At 42.4% G+C, this 19,815-nt stretch overlaps 1 protein-coding gene and 1 long non-coding RNA gene across 25 annotated transcripts in view; one reads left to right on the top strand and one right to left on the bottom strand.

Moving 5' to 3' along the window:
* RBFOX1 (RNA binding fox-1 homolog 1) overlaps positions 1-19,815 on the top strand; it is a 1,150,782-nt gene that overhangs the window by 216,539 nt on the left and 914,428 nt on the right. The window lies entirely within an intron of this gene.
* On the bottom strand, positions 7,777-15,937 carry LOC141731026 (uncharacterized). Its single transcript, XR_012582919.1, has 3 exons — positions 15,722-15,937; positions 9,340-9,484; positions 7,777-8,140 (listed from the first exon to the last, which is right to left on the bottom strand). It is a non-coding gene; the product is annotated as an uncharacterized LOC141731026 (long non-coding RNA).

Genomic DNA, 19,815 nt, shown 5'->3' with positions numbered 1-19,815 from the left:
CTCAGGCTGTGCCCCAGCACAGCTCCCAGGGCTGCTGCTCCACTCAAAGCTCCCTTTAGAGCCAGAATGAAGGGACCTGCAGGGCCTGTGGTCATTAGTGGTGCCACAGCACCTCCCACACCCCGTGGCTCATTAGCGCTGTGCCTCTGACCAGCTGATGTAATTAACTTAGCCAGCCTAAATTAGCCACCAGCTCCAAGCACACTGAGACATTCCAGGAGCAAACTCTGATGAGGTTAACCAGGAGGAGGTGATGGGATCACAAATTATAAATAACGGCATCAGGAGCAAAGATTGCTAATGGAGGTTTTCCAGTCCACCAGACAAAAAGAGTTTTACCAAGTTGACATAGAAGGAGTTTATTTTGGGGGGAAGAAGAAAAAGATGTGAGTCTTTCAATTGTAAATGTGATTATTTGTTTAGGTGAATCTTCCAAGAAAGCTTGTGGAAAGTTCTTTATTGATAGGAAAGTTAAAATCAGATTTGGATCTCTTCAAAGCCAGGTTTGGATGCTTTTTATGCAGTAATTTGAAGTGATTTCAGTCAGAACTTGCTGTACAGGAGATAAAGCTTGTACAACAGCATTATCCTGTATTAATGTAGCATTTCCCTGTGCTCTTCCATCCTAAATCCTGCTGTGTTGTTGGGCCAGGGGCTGTGACCTTTCAGATCCCTTTTTCCTTGGCAGCAGGTGAGGGACATTGGGATTTGCCTCTCCCAATTCCTGCTGTAGCCAGGACATGTGTGGAGTTTAGAAAACCTTTCTCATGGCCTCTGTTTTGGTGTCACATGGTTTTACCTCTGTTTGAACATCCCTCACAACATTTAGATGAATAAACCTATCATTTTATTTCCATGTTGCATATAGGGTATCTAATCAGTATTTATGACATGGGAGATTAATCCCACTCATGAGGAGAGGCCTTTAAAATTCATTAGTGCCATCACCTTGTTTGAGTTACAAACTGTTCATTTCATTCAAGACAGAAAAATCCATGTCCTGAGAATGTTCATCATGCCTCTTATTGGTGAATTTATTGCTCTTCTTAGTGGGAAAAATGTGAATGTAAAGGGATTTTTCAGTGGTAATTATTGCATCAAGTCTTTGAGCATTTCAGTGTAAATGTGGCTGATTTGGCAGAAAATAGCCTGGTTCTTTTGGAAACATCTCAGAGTTGGAGGAACTGGAGATCTGGCTTGAATAAAAGGGGGAGAAGGAAGGAAGTGGTGGTTGAGGGGTGTGTTTGGGGTTGTGTTTGCTTTGGGTCTGCAGTGGGATCAAAGCTCCCCTCCCCTTTCCTGGGCATGAAAATGCTTCTTTACCTTCTTCATAGAGAAACAGGGATTTTTGGAACTGGACATGTAACCTGACATGATCATTTAATTTACTTAGCGGTTCCCATTTTTAATTTTTGTATTATTTTTTTTTAAATCTGTTTTTTTGGAGTTATTTAAAAAGGACTGAAACTCTGCAACCATGCACACTTGGGTTTTTCTTTGTAGTGGTTTTGGTCAGACTCTTCCTTCATTGGAACACTCCCAGAATATCATCAGTATATCATCCTTTCAAGAGCTGTCTTCTTCCTTATATTGAATTTACATTTTACAGCACATCACAAATTCTGGGGAAACACCACAAGATTTGATCAGTTTTCATTCCATCTTGGAATATTTTGTGAAATTTAAAAATTGTAATAACTCTGTCTTTAAGAAAGAAACAAAATGTTTGGGGAGATGCCTATGAGCTGATCTGATGTGTCTCAGGGAGAGCTCTTTCCATCAATTTAACTGTCCTTGTTCAGGTTTGCAACTTGCTTTTTTCCTAGAGCATCTTACAATTGCTTTTCATTTTTCAGGCCATCTTACACTGCTTTCCACCTTTTCAAGATGAAATTTTGACCTGTGTTGAGCAGCAATATATATAAAAATAGTTTTACATGCCTTGCTGTGTTTTCTCCTGTCCTTTGCATTGCTGTTGTGAGCCAGGAGACTCAATTCAGTGATCAGGGGGATTCTGACTCCTGTGCTGGTGTTTGAGTCCAGGGGTCACGCTTGGACAATGATCACTTTGTGATCACCCACTGCAAAACCCTCAGTGGTTTGAATTTGAAGCATTCTCTCTTTGAAACATTTATTCATTACCTGAAGGTGATTTTTCACTCTATTCCTTGTACCTGTGGGCACAGAGGATTTGTTGCAGAAAGCTGTTCAAACAGATCTTGCTGCGGTTACCTGCTCTTCTGAAAAGTTGGATCTGAAGTTGCTAAATTGCCCTTTGCATATTTGTGTGAAACTGATGCTGTTTAGAAAGAGCAGGAGCTGTTTGACCATGCCTGAGCTGATGCCTGTCTGTCAATGTATCTTCTCATGTGGAAAAAAATAGTTTTGTGAGGCTGGAGCTTTCCTGAGGGTGAGCATCCCCTCTTTAACAGTGATAAAAGCAGACTAGACAAAAGCAGATAAAATGCACCAAAACCCAGAAATCAAACCTGCAGTACCAGGGGCCATCTTGTACCATTAGTATGCTGAGAAGAGTTTTGGTTGCATAATAACTGATGATTCATCCGTGGTGAATTCCTTACCCCAGTTTACTGGGATTTCTGATGTACCCTGCAGTTTTTATTACTGTGAGATCCCCATCTAAACCAAACCTCAGTTAAACACTGCAGTAATGGTGTAATTTTTCTCCAGTTTCTACCAGTTCTTGTCAGGACCCAGGGCATCCCTCTGGCTGTCCTGAGCAGCCCAGACCCTGCCAGGGGGCTCAGAGACCCTGGCACAGAGCCCAGAATGCCCCTGTGGGTTTGATTGACCCGTGGAGCAAGTTACCAACTTTAGATGAAGATCTGCAAGCCACGACAAATTAAGTAGAATGACAGTGAATTTATCACAAGGTGAAAAAGTAGATTTTGGGGTTTTTAGAATGGGGATTCAGGGGGGCAAGATGGAGGGAACTGGGCATGTCCAGCCTTTCTCCTTCTTCTTCTTCTTGGCCTCCATCTCCTGCTGTGATGTTGGCAGTTTTAGATTAGTTTAGAGTAGAAGCTCACTGTCTAACACAGGTGATAGGTATTGGAAAGTAATTGTAAACATTGTATATGTAGTTTTTAGTATAAAGACATAACAGGGGGCAGGCAGAGTGCCTGGACTGTTGTGCTGAACAGACCTCGGCAGGACGGGAGAAAGAATTTTATAGATAAGATACAATAAACAACCTTGAGACTGAGAAATGAAGAGCTCTGACTCCTTCAAGTGCCAGGCTGGGAAAAGAGACTTTCTAACATTTCTCAGGGTCACTCTGACCAGCAAGAGATCCTGTCACATTCGGCAAGTTCTATTAAATTAAATTCTATTAAAATTTTTCTGCCAGTTCTATTAAATTTTATTAGTGTAGGAAGTTTGGCAAAAGGCATGGCACTTACACGGAGTTAAACACAAAGCTTCCCTGAGTTTAACAGCAGGCTCCAGCTGTGCTGCAGTGCCAGCTGTGGTGGGGCTGGGGCTCAGGGCTGTTCCTGTCTTGGGCTTCTCAGACCCTGGTGAGCTCCAGGAGCTGCCAGCTCCTGCAGCAGTGGCACAGAAGGAGGGATGGAGCTGGCTGGTGGCACTGAGTGAACCCCAGGGCTCTGCCACCTGAGGCAATGCCTGACTGCTCTGAGACTGCTCCTGGACCAGTTTCAGACAGTTTGCTTCCCCCAGGCAGCTCCTGCACTCCCAGTTCAGCTCAGAGCTCCTGACTGGGAGCCTGAGAGCCCAGAGGCTCCTCCTGCTGCACAGGCACCCCACACCTGGGCACAGAGACAGGCAGCAGGAGAGAGCCCTGGGGACACACAACCCTGGGGACACAGGACAGGCTCTGCACACATCTGGCACAGCTGGATGCTCTGTCTGTGCTTTAGGGTCATGCCTGATCTGGAGGGGTCTCATAGGACATGCAAGGATTCAGCAGAATGGTTTTGGGGGGTCTGCCTGGAAATGGGACTGCAGCCCCCCTGGAGACTCCTGTCACCCTCCTGTCACCATCTGGGCAGAGCCAGCTGATCTGGGTCAAGAGGTTTGATCCCCCAGGCAAGCACTGCCCCATGCTGAGCTGCTCACAGTCAGGTTTAGGGATTTTGTTTGTTTGTTTTGTTATTTTGATTTGGTTTTAAACAGTCCATGAGTTTCTGTGCCATAAATAAAATTCTGCAGTTGCATTTAAAGCAGACCTTCCCCTCAGGATATTCTTTCCCAGCTAAAAATCATTTTTTGCTGACACCAGAAGCGTTCTGAGGTGTCTGGCACCTTGCTGTCAGCCTCACCTGCACGAGCAAGAGGCAGAGCCCAGGGCAGATCTGCCAGGAGCTCCTGGGCCCTGGGTGCCAGTCCTGGGGGGGGCCCAGAGCCTTGGCAGCCTGTGGGTGCCCTCCAGGTGTGTGCCCTCCAGGTTTCTCCATCAGTTTAGCAGTGTCAGTCTCAAATGACCTCCTGACAAATGAGATCACGGCTCCAGTGCAGTCAGGGGGGGTTGGTTATTCCATGTAGCCCTCATTACCTGGAGGAGACAGAATGGGGCACCAAAGCCAGCTCGTGGCTTGGAATAGAAATAACAATCTATGAAAGCTTCTAAATAAATAATGTCATTAATGCAGAGTGTGCTCGGGGTATTTTGCTTTATTTGTTGAAAGGAATCCGAAGCAAAGTGTTATTTATTCCCAGAACAATGTTACTATAGTAACTATGGTCCTTCATTGTTAGCTGTGGACAGGAGTTGTGAAGTTACTTGGGGGGAGATGAGAAATTTGTCCAATAATTGGTTGTTTCTCTAGAACAGGTGTTTGCCTGCCTTGAGAGCAGCAGAGGCTCTGAGAGCTTCGGGAGAGGAGAGCAGAGTGCTGCGTGTGCTGGACATGCACTGCACAAAGTTGGCTCTTGGTTATAATTGTTGTACCCTGGCAGTTTTGCACCGTGGGCCGTGGGGGTAACCATGGAAACACAGACTCCACAAATTGAGGACTTAAACATGGTGTCGTGAGAGTCCTTCTGAGGGGCTGAACTTGATTATTACAGAGGTAAGGCTGCAGAGGTCTCATGCAGGGAGGGGAAAAACTGTTGTTTTGCTGTGATCCCGTGTCTTGGTTTGGAAAGACAGGTGTCTGCTAAGGAAGGCAGGAGCCTCCCTTGAAATGGAAAGTGTAAACCCCCTCCCTCTGAATTATTATCATTTTGAAATTAAGGGGGGTCTCAGCAAAGATATGGGAGTAGGAATAGCAGTTCTTTACTAGGAAAAAATAAAAATACAGATGTAATAGTACAAACAACAACAACAAAAAACCAGTGCTAGAGCCAGACCAAGCCCTGGCCCCTGTGTGTCAGGGGGTGTCCCAGCCCCATCCACGGGGGCTCAGCCCTCCTGCAGTGCCAGCTGTGGCTCTGCTGCAGCAGGGATCCTGCACAAGGGGGGAGTTTTCCTCTGCAGCTCCAGGGCTGCTGCAGATGGGCCTGGGCTCCCTCTGGCCATGCAGGGCAGCAGAAAGCTGCTCCTCTGGCAATGCAGGGGGCAAAGGCTGCTGTGCTGTGCCAGGCTCAGATTGGATCCAGGCAGGAATGCTTGGCTCCTGCCCTGGGCACAGCATCTCCCATGGGATGCTGGGATTGGATCAGCCCTGCAGGGACACTCAGTGGCCATGGACAGCAGAGATCTCCTGGAGGGAGGGTTGGCTGGGGGAGAGAGAAAGAAAAAACTGCCCCATGGACAGGAGAGAACTGCCCCAGCTCTGACAGATGGGGACAGAACACACAGCCCCAAACCACATCTTGTAACCCAGAACATCCCACAGAGTGTCCTGACTGCCCAAGGCTGCCCAGATGTGCAATCTGGTGGCACTGTGGGGTGGAGGTGGAGGATTAGGGTGCTGTGAGATTTGTCCCATGCACTGAGAAGCAGCCCCTGGTATTTGGGATATCCAGTGGCTTCACCTCCCAGGCCCCATGGGATTATTGGGAAGAGGGAAGGACAGGACATACCTGTCCTACAAGAGCCAGGCATGCTGTTTGCCCGGAGAAGGTCCTGAACAGGTGTGAGGAGAGTTGGGAACAATCTCCTTGGCCTTCATTCCTTTTTCTGCTTTTTCTGGCTCAGATTTCCACACCCGCTGGTGTGTTTCCTGCACCTTCCAAGGTGGTTCATGTGCTAAAACTGTCTGTGCTTGCAGAGTGAAATTTGGAACATATTTTGCACCAGCTAAGATTATATTTAGCAGCGTAGTAGAATCCAAATCCTTGGAAGACTCTTGTGTGCTGGCTTGGTTTTTAACACTGTGAGTGCTGTGCTACAAAAATATTTCCATCCTCCCCTTATTTTAGTGGAATTCTAAATTGAATTCAGGCAATTCATTAACTGCAAAGCCAGGGTGGGGGGGAAAACCAAACAATCCACAAGCTTAATTTGGGGTAAGCAGGAAATTAATTGTATTGGTTAAAGAAAACCCCCAAACCCACTTATCTTCTATGATTGCAGTGAAGAGTAATTCTGTATTAAAAGTTAAGAGGTTTAGGCATTTAGAAACTTGTCATGATACACTGAATAAGGTGTTTCAGGGTTATGAGGGCTATGGGAAAGGATTAATCAAACAATTTGTAAATTTTATTACACGCCAGTGAAACTTTCTATTGTCAGCAACCATGGCTTTTTTTTTTATGTCAGAAAAAAAGATTTGGTTAATTAATGTGTCCCTGATTACTTTTAGAGTGCAATATGGGGTCGGTAATATGCAAGCTGGTTATTACCTTAGATTTATTTTTATGTCAGTCTGAATTATTAAAGCAATTATAATTCACCATTCAAAGGTCTGAAGGAAGTAATATATGCTTTAAATTTCATGAAACACTTTACTAATGAAAATCCCCAGTGATGTTAAGAGTAGTATTAATGTGCAGAAGGTGAGCAGGGTTTTAGCTGGTCTGACAATAAAATGTGATAGACTGGAAGAGTTCTTTATGAATAAATTTTAAATTAGTACATGTCTAAACCACTTTTGGATGGAACACAGTATTTGCTGTAAAAGAATATGGTCTATAGCAGTTACCCAGGGGATTCATTGACATATTTCCAATTAATTTTTAGAGTGAAAACCAAAATGGAACATAAATATATCAAATATCTGAATTGGAGTAAACTACTTCCCTGGAGAAGGGTGGGCATTGCCCATAGTTCCCCAAGTCTAGATCCTGTTACCCACATCAGTGTTCTTTTTTTTACTTCTGTGATGTGTTCATTGAAAAACAGAAATTGAAAATTACAGTGGCTGTCTGAAATTTATTCTGGACTAATACAGGAATTCAGGAATATAATGGTAACAAAAATTATGTTTTTGTTCTTTATGAACTTTGTTCTTTGCAGTGCCTATTTTTGCACAAGACTGAGTGCTGTTGCCCTAATAATTCAAACCACTTAAGCAAACATTTTAGTTGATAAAATGTGATGTTATTTGTAGCTTTTTAAAAGACTTGAATGGCACAGAAGAGGATGGAAAGGTAAACAAGGGTTATACAGGCATTTGTGTCCCAACCCTTATGTGTTTTGTGAGAAAATTTTACTAAATTCAGATAAATATTTATCTGAAGAATTTATATATATATATATATATATATATATATATATATATATATATATATATATATATATAATATTATATATTACATAGAATAGATAATACAATATATACATATATATGTATCTGAAGAATTTACACTTATATTTATAGGTATATTTATATGTCTAGGTACATTTATATTGTTTATATTTTAATTTATAAATTATTTTAGATTTTAATATTTATATTTATTTTTTATTTAATTTTGATTTGTACTTATTTTTAATTTCATTTATTTTTTATTTTAAAAGTCAAGTGGAGCAGCATGCCAGCAGATCCAAAGCAGGTTTTTGCTCCAGCTGGTGGTGCAGTAGAAAATCAGTGAGGGTGCTCTGTGAGGGTGCAGCTGAGCTGCTGATTTATAACATTTCACACATTTCACCAGTGTGGAACTGATCTCCTCCAAACTGCAATTCAATGTCCAGACCCAAGGGAAAACAAAACTTTCCCCATTTGATTTCCACAGCTCCTTTAGTCCAAGTGTGTGGGATTCCCATTCTCTGGACCTGGGAGAAGCAGAGGAAAGAATGATCAAAACAATTCTTATCTCATTGGCTGCTCCTGTGTTGTGCCAAAGTAAAATAAAATATAAAAATTGTTTACCCAAATGATGGTGTTTTGTTTCCTTGGCCTGTTGGGGCAGGTGTGTGTTGGGACTGTCAGTGACAGTCATGAGATTCTGTGCAGTGTGTGCTTGGCAGATTCAGTTTAGATGTAATGTAATAAAGAATAGAATAATATAGTATAATAAAGTAATTAATTAACCTTCTGGTAAAATGGAGTCCTCCCCATCCTCTCTCCCCTTGGTTGGGGGTGCCATGCTTTGCTATACAAGTGGTTGATATTGAAAATGCCTTTCCCTCCCCTTCATCAGCCCTGAAGGGAAAATTCCCCCTGGGATTGAGGAGGGAATTATTCAGGGATATTTCGGGGTGATGCAGCCCTGAACGGAGCTGCAGGGTGGGCTGGCTCAGGCACTGAACCCCTGGCTCTGCAGCTGAGCTCTCAGTGCTCCCCGGGCAGGGCAGGGCAGGGCTCGTCCTCCACCTCACCCTGCCGGCTCAGCTAATGGCCCGGCAGCAGCCCCATGGATCTGCATAAAAAATGGAAATGGGTTTGCCCCTTCATTTTAATTAACATTATGTCTACATTTCGATGATAATGGATAATTAAGTGAGTTACCTTGACATTGGAATGTTCTTGGAAATAATTTACTATGCAATTTCATTAGGTTAAAGACATTTGTCTATTTTATTTTGAGTGGAAGTTTCATCATAAATATTTCTGAATATGATTTATACATAAACTAATTACCATTCACAGAGCCAGGACTTTCCAAACTGCAAAATTCATTGTGTGCATTTTAAAAATCTTTTTGTGATCATACAGAGAATGTATCTATTACTCCAAAGAAGTATTCCTGGTGGATTTGGTTTTGATTTTGGGGGGTTTTGGGGTTTTTTTTGGCTTTTTTTTTTTTTTGTTTGTTTGTTTGTTTTTTTTTTCCCCTCTAAAGTTGCCAGTCATCTGTTATTCTGTAAGCACATAAAGAGGCACACAAGCACTCTCATGGAGCATTTTTATTTTGGGGATGGCAAAGTTTGGCTTCAGAAGGGGTGGTTAACTGCACTTCAGAGAAAAGTGTTAATCAATGAAAGTGGTTCTTCAATAAAACCAGAAAGAACTGTAAAGAGGCAATTTTTACCTGTTTATTCACAGAAATGGTTGCCTTTTAGCCAGCTGTGGTGTTGCCCTGTAGCATCCTTGTTCAGGCAGAAAATGAAAATGATGAAATGAACTTTTCTGTGCTTAGTAAGGACCACGTCTTGTTCATAAATCTTCTTGCATATCTATTTATAAAGAAAGGGGGATCCATCAGAAAAACCCTTCAGTAGCAGTTCTGCTCCTCAGCTTCTTGCAGGGTCGTGGCCTCAATTCACAGAAATGCTTAACTGGGTTTTGTGCAATGGAGAGACTCTAAATGCTGCTGCAGAGCTTTGAGAGGTGCCCATTGCTCACCTGAATAATGATGGCATTGCAAATTGGTACTGCTGGGCTGTTTTTTTAGTTATTAGGCATAATTTTGTCAAAATATGCATTTCACATATCCCATGGAGGAGGTTATTAGAGACAATAATTTATTGGTAATTTCTGATGTGTGAGAACTAAGAGGAGGCCGGTTTCCTTCAAAGAAATTGTCAAAATCACTGCAAAAATCACTTCTAATGTCAGATTTGTAGAAGAATTTTTGGGAGATCTGCTACTTTTGTGATGCAAATTATCAACTGCATTGTGGAAAAAAATCCCACAGTTGTTTGTTTTGAAATGCAGTGAATTTTCCTGTCCTGGCACTGCTGGTTTGCACACCTTTGAAAGGAACAAGGGCAGGGGATGAGGAGAAAAGGAAGTGAATAAGATTTTGAGAATAAGAACTTGAGGACAGTATTTAAAGAGATGGTGTGATACAGTGATCTGTGAAAGAACATTTTATGGCAGGAAATAGAGTAGCAGTCATAATCAGACTATTGAATGCTGCAAGACTATCAGATGTCTCCTGGAAACTCTGTGGAGTATTGTTTGGTAACACTGCTCTGTCTGTAATTAATCTCTCTGAAGCCTAATCCTGCAGCTGGTTCTCTCAGGGAAACTGGAAATTCAGGACCTGGGGTGACTTGGGCCACATTTTGCCATTGATGATTGAATTGTCTGCTGGATCTGTGGGAACAAAAGGGCAATTTAAGTTTCCACAAGGCAGATGAATTCCTGTGTTAATATTTGAGATGGACCAATCTGTAACAGTCAGTGACACACTTCCATTTCTTTGTGTGTCTCTGCTAAAGTCTGGACTTGTAATACATAGAATAAAATAATAAATCAGCCTTCTGAAACATGGGGTCAGATCCTCATCTCTTCCCTCATCCTGGCACCCTGTGAACACGGTCACAGTGTGCAGCCCCTGCCACCCACCCAGCCCTGCTGATTTGGTGAGCCCCTTTTCTCTGGTTTGTTCCACATTAGGAACTGAAGATCTCCTTGCAGCTCCTTTTACCCATCCCCATAAGACATCTCAGTTTAGGCAGCCACCGAAAAATGGCACCAATTTGTGCTGGCAGCTGCCCAGCATCAGGACTTTGCTGCAGAGGGATGCTCTGGAGAACTGCTCTTGCACATTTTCTTGTTTGCTTTCTCCCCTCACAGCTCTTTAATGAGGAAATACTCCTGGTCTGAAATTTCTCTCCTTTTTAAATATTGATTCATGCATTGGCTTTAATGGGAGCAGAGCTGGATAATGCTAATTAATTAATAATTAATACTAAATAATTCCTAGCCTAACCTAAACTACAGATCAAAAATCCACTCACACTGGCAGAGCTATTTAATAAGGAAAACTGAAATGAGCACAGTATTTAAGTTCTTCTCTAAAAACTATCCCTGTCATCCTTCTGCCCTCTCCAAAGATTACCTTTCCATCAGTGATTTGTCATTAGGCCACCTAACTGAAATAGACATCAAGAAATTTACTTTTATTTTCATGGGGGAGTCAGGCTTGCCAAACATAAATAGAATGGAAGGTTTTTGGAAAGGCAGATCCATTAGCATTCCTGCTGAGAGGATGAAAAACAAAGGTAGCACTATAGCAGGATGGTTTTTTTCTACTGCAACAATTTTGTTTTGTACTTGAGATACCATATAACCTGCTTTAAAAATCTAAAATTGAAAATATTTATTCAATACTAACTATTTTCCAGTGTCAGAGTTTATTTATTAACTTAGACACTGATATTGAAAATACTGCGTCCTGTGCATTATCCATGACCATTATAAGAGAAATTTCCATAAAAAAAATGCTTAAATGTTTCCCAATAGCTTAGATAAGTCAGTTTTATAGAGAAATTTCCAACAGAAATTTCCATGAAAAAAAGTTTAAATGTTTCACAATAGCTTAGATAAGTCAGTTCTATAGTTCTTTCACAAGTTTTTTCTATGCTGCAGCTAATATGACTTTCAGATCAATTTAAATATATTCCCAACTTTATATCACATTGAATAGTGTTGCTCCATACAGAATCGATAAAATATACACTATTCTTCAGATCTCAAAGGGGAGCCAGTTCACATTTTTTGAGGGCAGAAATGTTGGTTTAGCCTCTGTGAATACCTGGATGACACAAAACACGGTGATGGCTGAAATGCCTGAAGTTTGTGTGATTTTGGGAAGGAATTGTGTCTGTGCTCTTTCTGTCTGTGCATAACAGGAGCCTCATTTTGCTCCTGTGCCGGTGTCAGTGCTGGCAGCTGATGAGATGTTTGACTCCAGCTCTGACATCAGGGTGATAGACAAGGCTGCCATGCTAACAAAGCCTTGATCACAGTCCTACACTCCTTGTACAAAAGAAGGGTTTTTTTTTTTCTTTCTGCCTTTCCTTTTTTTTTTTTTGAATAGAACACAAAGTATGAAGGCTCATCTAAGTAGGAAAGATTCATCAAAATCTCTAATTAAACACATGACAGCTGGTGAATTAGAGCATTCTGTCTTAGTGCTGCCATCCTATAATACTTCATAATCCTGAGAGTCCAAAGTATGAATTAATTATGCTTATAAGTATCCTGATAACCAACTAAAGGGGAAAAATAATCAAAAGCCACCCTGAGAGGTCTCTGAGAATGTAGGCAGTGCTGCTAATCACCAGTGACTACCACCAAATTATTCCCAGATTACCAGGCTTTGGAGAAGCTTTGAGAGAGAATGTGCTGGTATTACAGGAATATTTGGGTAAAGAAACTGCTTGTTTTTAACATCATGTGTTAGAAAAGCACTTTTGGACGTGTTGGGGTTTGACCCCAGCCAGCAGCTGAATCTCACATTGCTGCTCACATTGCTGCTCACCCACTCTATCTATGGTGGAGAGAATCAGGAGGATAAAAGGGAAGAAATAATAGCAAATCAATGGATTTGGATAAAATAGGCAAAGCAAAAGCTGGAAAGCAAAGCAAGGAATTCATTGCCCATTCCCCTGGGCAGGCAGGTTCAGCCAACCCAAGGCAGCTGAGCTCCATCCGTGACTTGGGGACACTAAAATGTGTCAGCCCTGCTCAGCAGTGACCAGAACACCCCTGTGTCACCCTCCCTGTGCTATCACTGCTGTGTTTTACCCCTGTGTTATCCCCCCTGGGTTATCACCCCTGTTACCCTCCCTGTATCACCCTCCCTTTGTTTCACCCCTGTGTTATCACTGCTGTTACCCCTCCCTGTGTTATCCCCCTGTGTTTTCACCCCTGTCTCATCACCCTGTGTTATCACCCTGTGTTTTTACCCCTGTGTTATCACCCCTGTGTTACCCTCCCTGTGTTACCACCCCTGTTATCACCCTGTGTTTTTACCCTGTGTTTTTACCCTGTGTTATCACCCTTTGTTATCACCCTGTGTTTTTACCCTGTATTATCACCCCTGTGTTATCACCCCTGTGTTTTTACCCCTGTGTTATCACCCCTGTGTTTCCCTCCCATCACCATTTCCAGCACAAATCCAATCCACAGCCCCTCACCAACCACTGGCAGCAAATCCCTGCTCCCCCAGCCAAAGCCAGCACAAAAAGCCACGTGCTAAACACCAGTCCTCAGCCCTGCAAGGATGGTGCTAAAAAGGTGATAAAAGGTGATAAACCCCCCCCCCCCAAACTCACAGTTTCAGATTAGCCCTGTTGTCTTCAAAAAAAAATAGAAATTTAGAGACAAATCTGTGCAGGTATTCAAGTATTGGAAGTTTGGATTTACTGGTGAAGAGGTTTTGGTTGCTTGTTGCTACTTCAGGGAAAAAGGAGCAGAACTAAAGCAGGAATTTTCATGCACTTCAGAATTCTCTTAAACTGAAATACTCTGAGATTGGGGCATGTAATTTTTTAACATTGATAGCCAGAGATTAAATGTTCCACTGAAACGTTTGCTTTAAAATTGCTCCATCCATAATCCAGATCTGAAACAGATATTGCGAAGGAAAAACTTTTAAACAGCCCTCGTGGTTTGTATTCAGCTGCTCTTTGATTTTTTTTGCTGTCAAGACTTAAGGGTTTTTTTTCCCTAGAGTTTTCTAACTTAAATTTTTCTCATTAAAATTTTTCTTACTAAAGTCTATCCTACAAAATATGAAACCTATATCATTAAATTTCTGTTCCTGTATATTTTGAACAAAATTGGACCTGTATCATAAATCTTACATAGGCTTCTTCCTGCCTGTTTATTCACTGTTTTACTGGTTATTCAGGGGCCACAAAATTACATTGAAAACACACTTGGGTTTTTTGGATGTCCTCAAAATCTCTGTACAGTGAATTGTTTCTGTGTGAGGGTTCTGCCTCAGTTTGCTCAGCAGATGGTCAGGTGTCAGTGTCACGACTGGAGTGTGAGGAGATGATTAATTTCCGACAAACTTGGCCTGAAATCCCCTAGTTCACATATCCCTGAGTCAAGAACACTTCTTATGAAGCATGTTAGAGCTCTCTTTTGAAGTTGCTGTGCTTCAATCCACTAAAATTGCTATTTATTTTTCAATTGTTGACTGGCATCATTCACGAGCTGCAACCTGGTTATTAGAAGCCAGAAAAAAACTGCAATTCCTGCCATTCAGGTCCTTTTTGACCTAGTTTGTAGATGAACTCTGTATAGAACAAGAGAGAAATGCCAAAGATTTCTCATGATTAAGAAGTCTTTGAGGAAACCAGCAGATTTATTGGATTCTATTTGTAAGAAGTCCGGTGTTACTGAGACAGGAGCCCATTCAGGGGCATGCTGGGGTGGAGAAGAACCACTGGGTAGCTTTCAAGTGAACTGATTTCTCCCTGCAAAGGTTCTCTATTTTCCCCAATCCATCTGCTGAGCTGCCATTTTGATGTAAGCAATGGTGGGAGAGTCTGCTGATCCTGAATCAGCTGCACAAGAATGACTTTCCCCACATGAGCCCCTTTCATCATCCTGGTGGGCTGAAAAATCACTCATCACCATCCTGAGAAATGCCTGTCACAGAAACACAGCATTATTCAGGCTGGCAGGAGCTGGGGGAAGCTCCTGGTCCAGCTTGGAGTCCCGTGAGCTCAGCAGGCAGCCAGCGTGCTCAGGTGTGATTTATCTCTGTAAATCCATGACAAGTGCTGGTGGCTTTGGCTGTGCTGCCACCCTCGCTGCGTGCCTGAGCAATCCTCATCCATCTCCCTCCCCATGGCCTGTCTGCCTCCTCCATCCTCATCCTCTTGGGCTGGTGAGAAAAATGCGTGTATTTTATGATTGGCTTTTCACAAATATTAAAATGAATATTATATGTGTTGTGTTAGAAAGTAATGCTGTATTAATTCTCTTAAGTTTTAGGTTATAAAAAAATGTTAAAATAGAAACTATGCTGTGTAGGATACTTTTTTTAAAGAAAGGACTTGCACTGAGATATTAGCCACAGGACACCTAAATTTTCAGAGAAAAAGAATTTATTGCCCTCTTATCAGGAGAAATGAGCTTCTTCCTGCCTTGAAGGTGCCATTGGGATTCAGAGGAAGAACATGTACTAGTTGGTTACCTGGGCTGTAACCAGTCATGTGCTCTCAGAAATGCAGGCAGAAAATGAGAGAACAAGACAAAGGCGCCAATCAGGAAGTGTGTAGTTAGTAGTTTGCACACATATTTATAGATTCTACGATGTCAACAATAAACAGCTTCTGCTTGGTCATATTGGTCAGTTGTTCAGGAGTCCTGGATTCCCACAGTAGCACCCCTGGGAAATGCTTGGCATCTTTCACATCCCATCATTTTAACCCTGTGTTCTCCTCCCCAAGGCACCCAACCAGCCCAGCAGACCCTGACACATCCATCATTTTCACCCTGAGATTTGTGCCTCAGCAGTTCTCTGCCCCTGAGTTCACCACAACAGGGAAAAACCAAAAAGTGTACACTGAAATTTTTCTAAACTTCCCACGGGGCTAAGTGCAATGCAAACCAATGCACACCTGCCAAAAATTTTCCTGGGCAACACGAAATTTGCTGTCAGGTTTGGTTCCCAGTGCAGGTGCCAGCAGATGGCACTCAGGAATCTGTAATGTTCTTACCTGTGGGGTTTTCTGTGACCGAGGCAGCTCTGCAGTGCTGGGAGCTGCCCCCTCCTCACTCCAGGGCTTTTGTGGCTCCAGAGGGACAGAAACACTCACTGGGGACAGCTGGTGGCTGCCAGAGGTGGCACACATGTGGCATGGTGTGGTTCGTTCTTGGCTGGGAAAGTACTGAGACCTGGTTTGAATGTTCTGGACTCGTGGCTGTAAAGAGAGCTGAAATGTTGTTTGTGTATTAAAATATTGTGTTGGCTTTTTGTTGTTTGTATGTGGGTTGAGTAATGCTGTCCAGTGGCATAGATTGCATCATTTAATCAGTTTTTAGTTTTGATTACAGCTACCAGCAGGAGACTCAGAGTTGCCAACTGTAATTAAAATGTAAAAAAAACCTAAACGAAACCAAAGAACAGAAGCAAGAAACAGTTCAGAGATAATTAAAGCTGAGAAACGTTTATTTTCCTGTGAACTTTTGTGCTGCTGTGCTGAGGAAAGCTGAATATTTTCTGTCTTCAAGCACCCCTGCCTTGGGTTGTTTGGATCTGGGGTTAGATCATCATTTCCATCTTAGTGCAGAACTTTGTCAGTGATTAATGCAGCTAACACTGGATTAATTTAAATGAATATTTTCCAGGTTTGCAATGTAACACAGTTCTTTATTCTGATTCTTGTTGCCAGCAAAGGTAAAAGTTTTGCAGCGTCCTCTTTCCAGGTACCACTGGACTTTTCTCTCCCATTGGGAGCAAAAGGATAATGCCACTGTCTTGTACAACAAGCAGATTGACCTCCCTGGCTGCTGGTACCTTGTGCTTGGGCTTTATCAGCTCTGGGAGCTGATCTGCAATGAAAAGATAAGGGCTGACCCTGTGTCCTGGCTAAAGGTCAGACATTTATAAATGTACAAAACCCCACTGCAAGGCTGTGTCACAGCCTGGGTCTCTCAGTGAGCAGAAACCTTTTATTAGCAATCCTGAGCTTATTCTTGGGCAGTTTATATGGTTTAGCACAATCTTGTTTAGTTTTAAATAGCTTTGCCCCTTCTCTGGGCTGCACTTTTTTTTTCAGTATTTTTCAGGTTTATCTTCATAGTGTTTTTGTTGCTAAACTCATTTGTGATCTCACAAGGAAGACCTGATGGTTATGGATTATGATAGTATTATTCCCAGCCACCTTTTTTTAATGTTTTCACTTAGAAATAGCACAGCCCCCTCAGTAACAACATGGATTTGCAATCCCTTGGTGGGGACCCTGTTACTTCAGCCCTATGCTCCATAAATCTGGAGAAAAAATTATCTGTGGGGGTAGCTCCTCTTGTGCACTTCTCCACCTGCTGGACCTTTCCTTTTCCATGTTGGGTCTAAAGATGAAAAAAGTATTTAAAGTTATCCCTGTGCCCAAAAGAGCTGTCTTAGCCTGCAGTCTTAGCCAGGAAGCACCTGCACATTTGAGAGTTTCCACCAGTAGTAGTAAAGTCATTTATTTGTACCAGGGCCAGATGAAGCAGGACTGGAAGGCCTGGGCAGGCTAAATCTGAGGATCTGAACCATTTTTGGTTGCCTGCACTACAGAGAAAGGAGTAGATTGATGTTTTTTTAATGTAGATGATGATGTGCTTGAAATATTCTGAACTGTCAGCTTGGCAGATCTTCATACACTTTTGTTAGCTAATCAAAGACAGATTGCAGGCAGGAGCCATATCTAAATTTATTAAGAAAATTAATAGACCATTTAAATTTTACTAGAATTAGGCTAAGATACAATAAGCATTTGCACCAGCAGATCCTCATTAGCTGTGCCATTGACCTGGTGCCTGGTGTGTAATGGGGAATTGACATCTAGATTTGGGGACAATGGTGCTGCTAATGTGAGTTTGAATCATTAGGGGGGAACAAAAGACTAATTTTATACATGTGTCAGATTTTACTTTTCATATTCATTTCACTGTGGGAAATTATGGACTATTAAGAACTGCCAAGTTAAGGTTTCAAGGCTTTTTTTTGGCCTAATCCAGAAGTGTTGCTTGCTCTCTGTTCTGTAAATCTCTGTACACTCTGGAAGTGAGGGGGGGTTATTAATTTATTTGTTGTTGTATTATTTATTTACATAATATTTTTGGAAAGTGATCAGCTTGCTGAGTGTTGACACCCTAATTCTGTGTTTTTCTGAGTGTATCAGCCTGCCTGGTTTAGTTCACCATGAAAACAGATCCTTGCAAAGTTTCAGCAGATTTTAAATTGGGTTTTAGCACACTGAAATCTTCATGGTAATCTGTCTCTGCTTTATGCTGATTTTTTTTTAAATCTTAGGAAAATTACCCCCTTCTCCTTTATTAGGTGACTTTTTCAAACCTCCATAAAGCTTTTGGTTGCGTAGTAAGCTTCATTCAGGTGAGTCCTCACTTTCCAAGAAGCTGCCTCAGCAAGCCTTAGTAAGAATTAGAGTGTGCAGTGGGAATTAGTTCCCCCAGGAGGACTGTTCAGCACTTTACAGAAGATTATATAATTGAAGCCCAATTATTTTTATACTAATTTTTTTTCTGTCTTGAAATTGCAACCATGATCAACAGTGAATTCTGTGCATAAAATTCTGAACACTGACAAACAAGATGGCCTGGATTTGAAAAGTTGATTGTTTGTGTCATTCACACGTGCAGGTAATGCTGAATTTATGAATTGTGCTTTATAAATAACTTTAGGAGTGGCACTGGTGATTTGTTCTGTGGTCCAGGGACAGGAATGAGGATTGATAGTGTTCTCAGTACAACTTGTGCTTCTAGCTGCACACAGCCACACAAACATGCATTTAAAAAGATATTCCTCTGTCCTTTTAGAGGATGTTACCTCTGAGAGGTATTGCAAATAAGCTGTACAGCTCTGAGAAGTTTCTGTGCATGTTGTCCAAGTACATTTAATTTCCAGCATCTCAGCACCAGCCTCATCCCCATTCATGTGTTAACTGTCTTGTGATGCAGGCAAATCTTGTAGTTGAGATGGAGACAATACAAAGCAACACACACCATTTTCAGAAGGCTTCAATCTGTTTTTATTCTAGCATGCATGCTTTTTATATATTCTTACAAAGCTCATAAGTTCACACTTTACTCATCACAAGAGACAAAGTGCTCATTGGAACAGGCAGCTGCAGGTTTCTCTTATTTATCCTTCTTTCTTTCTTGGTTTCTATGTCAATGACTGTTGCCCTGATTTTTTAAGTTTTTCTAAGCCTTCTGATATTGACATTCTTGTAGCAAACTTTCTCAAATGCTTTCTGTAAATAACTCATTGTTTTGCATTCTGTTATGGAGAAGGAGAAATTTGATGGACTGTTGGTTTGTCCAGTGTCATTGGAGAAGTGGCACTGTCACCCTCCAATCCACTGTCACTTTTGGAAATCTATAAATGTTAAAGTCTGAAAATAAACTTTCCTTTTCTTCTTCACCTTGAGAGCAGCAGTGTGTGCTCGTGTTCTTTTGTGTCCTATAGTGACAAATGACCTTGATAGGAAATTCTTTCAGGGGTAAACATGGATCCTCTTATCAAACTTCTCTCTGGCTCATAGAAGTTCCTGTAAAACCTCCTCCACAGGCAACAACCAAACCCATTTGTTTTGGGGAACATGAGCCACTTGGCCATCAGCCCTCTGCTGCCTTCCAGCCACAGCTCCTCGTGCTGCTGGCTCTGCTCAGGGCTGCCTGGGGACAATTCCACGAGGATGTGGATCTGAGCTGGTTCTTGCTCCCAGCAGTGCTGGTGGCAGCAGTGGGTCCCTCCTGCCCTGCTCTCCTGTGGAAGGGATTGGGGAGAATTCCATAATTCCTTCAGGATGTGGATCTGAGCTGGTTCTTGCACCCAGCAGTGGGTGCCTCCTGCCCTGCTCTCCTGTGGAAGGAGGGGTTCCTCAGCTGAGCCTGATGGAGGGCACGGTGCTCAGGGTTTGGGGTGCCAGCCCTGCCTGCCTGTGCATCTCCTGGGCTCTCAGGAGGTGCTGGGTGCTCAGCTCTCCATGGCCCTGCAGCTGAAATGTTTTGGGCTTGGGCCATGTGGCTTCAACCTCCCTTCATTTCTTTGTGCAATCCAGATGAGTTTGGTCCAACACGG

Source organism: Zonotrichia albicollis, chromosome 16 (genome assembly GCF_047830755.1).
Source record: "Zonotrichia albicollis isolate bZonAlb1 chromosome 16, bZonAlb1.hap1, whole genome shotgun sequence".
NCBI lineage: Eukaryota > Metazoa > Chordata > Aves > Passeriformes > Passerellidae > Zonotrichia > Zonotrichia albicollis.
Note: the sequence above shows the minus strand (reverse complement) of the source record. Positions and strands in the feature narration are given on the sequence as shown.